The following is a 4,674-nucleotide window of genomic DNA, read 5'->3' on the forward strand; positions in this document are numbered from 1 at the left end:
TTCAAATTTTAGGAATGACTTTTCTCTTTTACAATAAAAATAGACTTTAAAAAAGTTTGCCATAGAAAGCCAAAGAAAATAATTTTGACTTCTAGTATTTATTTTGATATCTTTATATTACATTGACGAGGATATGATGTTAATTAATTTTTTAAACTAAAAATTTAGTAGTTCCTTGTTGCTCCTCTGCCCAACTCAAAAACTATTTTTAAGTGAAAGTCATATTTACAATATATAAATCCCAACAGGTTGGGAAATTTCTGTACTTAAAATGAGTTGAAATTATTGATAAAATCCCAGGTAAATTATTTAGATCTCTTAAAGATACCAGGTGTTTCATTAAGGTTAGTTTTTGGAGCTAATTACTGTTTGGATAATTGAGAAAAGTGATGATAACCTATTTAGTATACTTATTTTTAATCATTTAAAAATAAAGTCAAAATATGATTGCATAGTTAGATAAAATTTGTATCTACTAAGTTTACTTTATATATGTAATCTAAGAAGTACAACATTTAAACAGGTGTTGAAATAAACAAAGCTTATGAATAACACTCTCTATTGTCAAAACTTACAGAATTGCTCACTTCTCTTCAATATTCACTGTTTTGCTTTCACACTAGGAGATATTTTCTGTTTGCTTTCATTTCTCTTGTCTGCACATGTATACTCGAATGGCTTCAGAACACTAATTCTAAATAACTTAACAGTTTCATTTGTCCCTGGTCTTATCTGGTCAGAGGTTCTATCAAATTGGCCAAAAATTCCTTTTGTATGAGGCATATCTCAAAGACTTTTTGTGTTTTAAGTTACAGAGGCCTACACATTTCTTCTTCTTCAAACATTAAGCCAGTGGTTCTTAACAGGTGACAATATTGCCCTCACCCTGCTGGTAACCATTGCAATGCCTGGAGACATTGGCTACTGGTATCTAGAAGGTAGAGGCCAGGTATGCTGTTAACATCCTACATGAACAGGAAAACCCACACAACAAAGAATAATCTGACCCCAAATGCCAATAATGTCGAGATGGAAACAAACCATCATAGGTGATTCTAAAATGACACTTAGAATTAAAATTACATTGCATTGATTTAATTGTTCCTCACTCCTGCCTTGAAATCTCTTTTCTTCTTTACAGTGACTGAACCAAAATTGGTATTTCATAGGGAGCAGGTTCTCAGCAATCCAAAAATTAAAAATCAAAAAGCATGCTCTACATAATTGTCTACAAACAATCGTCTCTACATCAATATTTGAAGTGTATTGTAATATTCAAAACATATATTAACATGTTTCATTCCCATTTTACATTCTGTTGATGCCATATACTTTTCTGCTTATGATTTTCATCTTTCACTTGATTATTAATAATATTATTTCAAAATATATAACAAAGAAGTAGAAATTATTGCTCATTCTATGGTAGTTTCAATCATTTGGTTTTATTCTAACATACAGCATGGTAACAGTATATATGTATACTAAAAAAAGAAAGTTATTATGTAGTATTAACAACTATAATGATAATGACAAGGATGATGACAGCTTATCTATTATCAGTGCAACTAACATTAATTTTGTACCTAACAAGTGTCAAGCATGGTGGTGAGAACTCTACTTATATTATTAATACATTTAAATTTTAGAAAGTTGAGGAATGCCAATGTAAGTCTCCCTGGATTGAAGTTACTTGTGATCTTTCCCATTTTAATACAATTTCCTCACTAGTCTGGGAGATAATAAGCATTCAATATATACAAACTGAATGAATTAATGTTTGAAGAATTTAATCTCATTTCACAGACTCAAAATACACCAGTCATCTATTTATTTTCAGGATCACCCATTAGCTTCAATATACAGACCAGGCAATCTTATTTGCAATTTCCTCTTACAAAATAGTGCCTGGAAAATGTCAGCTTCATAAAAGAAACTTTGAAATGAATTCATGAATGAGTATTTGAACTAATTATTTTACACCCTATTATTTCATCAGAAACAATGTAAATGAGACTACAAAGTAAACCATTGGACATTGTAACAGTCTGCTTCCTTGGGGTTAACTAAAAAGTTGATGAGAAAAAAAGTCATTCATATAAAACCTTATCACAACTATGTGACTTTATTTGCTCTTTTTGAGAGTCTGAATAATTATCTATCTATCTATCTGTCTGTCTATCTATCTACCGATTGATCTATCTACCGATTGATCTATCTACCTATTTATCTTTCTGTCTATTCATTCCTGTCTACTCTGATGAAATAAATAAAAGACTGTAGGTTGTTTCATCTCTATTCAATAATGTTCATTATCAAAGCTTGATGTCTATTTCTCATAAAGTAAAAGTACCACAAAATCTAACAAGCACTAGGTATTATCATTTACGAGAGAGAGAGAGTCATTTCTCTTTGCTTGTTGAGGGGACAGATTCCCATCAACAATTTCATATTATTATCTACCATCTGTGTGATGGCGTTACATAATTTCTTACACACCATCTCTTTGATAGGCCTTATTTCTGATACACAGAAAATACAATTAAGCTCTCATATGAGATCCATTACAGAGGAGGCTTGGAATAAATATAGTAGCTTTAATTTTTCCCTTTCACAAACCTGACAAGGCAGCTGCAGGAAGGCTCACTTATAAATTTTGTTTAGAAAGAAATTCAAAATGATGAAGCTTCAGCCGTTAATGACAAAATGTGCTATATGGTCAATGGGAAAAGAAGTGTTTCTCAGGCTTATATCATACATACATCAAGATTAAAAGAATACGAGATAATTTAGAATAATAGATAATCATTTTGTGCCACTGAATTTTAAATCAACACCTGGGTGAGGCATGGTGAGTAGAATAAGAAGCCAAATACATTCAAGGAAGCACTAGCATTTGCTTTTAATATTCATAAAGTTTTAAAATTGAAGCTGTACAATATGTTGTATCACAGGTGGCACTTTAGGAAATTATGTCATTTGATGGGAAATAGGCAGGTGTATGACTATTAGCGTACCAAATGAGGTTGGACACAGGTAGGATACTGATCACTGAAAGGGAAAAACAGCAAAATATCCAATCTGGATATGTAAAAATCTGTTACAAAGTGAGAAATAGCTAAGACACTATTGTCCCTAAAAATTACATGTCAGAAAATAAGTTATGTTGCAAAAGATGTGAAAAATCACACTAACAACAACAACAACAAAATCAGCATCATTAACATAATGCGAAACATACAAATCTTAAGTGTTCCGTCTTTCTACTTTTGGAAATTATTTATAGACTTAAAGATACGGAACATCCCATCACCTCAAAGAGTTTCTCATGACCTTTCCAATTCAATCCAAGGAAACCCTTTTTCATTTATGTAACTATAGTTGTCCCAGTTCATGGGATATTATAAATGAAATCCATCAGCATGTTATTATTTGTGTGCATTTTCTCTCACATAAAATTATCTTGTTAGTTACATACCTGCTGTTTCACGGCTCAGTAGTCTTTATTCTTCTTTTTTTTTTTTTTTTTTTTTTTTGAGACGGAGTCTCGCTTTGTCACCCAGGCTGGAGTGCAGTGGCACAATCTCTGCTCACTGCAAGCTCTGCCTCCCTGGTTCATGCCATTCTCCTGCCTCAGCCTCCCGAGTAGCTGTGACTACAGGTGTCCGCCACCACACCCAGCTAATTTTTTTGTATTTTTAGTAGAGATGGGGTTTCACTGTGTTAGTCAGGATGGTCTCCATCTCCTGACCTCGTGATCTGCCCGCCTCGGCCTCCCAAAGTGCTGGGATTACAGGCGTGAGCCACCGCGCCCAGCCTAGTCTTCATTCTTAGTGCTGACTAGTAAATAATTGTTTGGGTAAACTACAGTGTTCTTGTTTGTTTGTTTCATCTATTCTTCTACTGATGGACAGTTGGATTATTTCTGGTTTGGGGATCTTACGAATTTGGCTGCTAGGAAGGTTCTTTAAGAAAATCATTTTTATGAACATACGGTTTTCATTTATTTGGGTATGATTAGGAGTGGAATTGATGGATCGTACATTGGCTGTATGCTTAACTGATAAGTAAGTGCCAACCAGTTCTTCAGGGTGATTGTGCCATTTGACGCTTCCACCAGCGAAATATGAAAGTGTCAGTTCCTCTATAACCTAACACAAGATTTTCAGTATATATTCTTTAAGTTTTAGACATTCTAGCAAGTGTAAAATGATATCTTACTGAGGTTTAATTTATATTTCCCTGATTGATTATCTTTTCATGTGAGTATTGGCTATCATAATATATGTCTTTTTTTGTTGAAGTGTCCAAGTTTTGGGCTATTCATTTTTTAAAAATAATTTTGAGGTGAAGTTCACATAACCTAAGATGAACCATCATATTAGTCCTTTTTCACACTGCTGATAAAGACATATCCAAGACTGGGAAGAAAATTTCGATATGGCTGGGGAGGCCTCAGAATCCTGGTGGGAGGTGAAGGACACTTCCCACGTCGTGGCAACAAGAGAAAATGAGGAGGAAGCTGAAGTGGAAACCGCTGATAAACCCATCAGATCTCGTGAGATTTATTCACTATCACGAGAATAGCACAGGAAAGACCGGCCTTCATGATTTAGTTACCTCCCCCTGGGTCCCTCCCACAACAAGAGGGAATTCTGGGAGATACAATTGGAG

This window comes from Pongo abelii, chromosome 14 (assembly GCF_028885655.2).
Source record: "Pongo abelii isolate AG06213 chromosome 14, NHGRI_mPonAbe1-v2.0_pri, whole genome shotgun sequence".
Lineage (NCBI taxonomy): Eukaryota > Metazoa > Chordata > Mammalia > Primates > Hominidae > Pongo > Pongo abelii.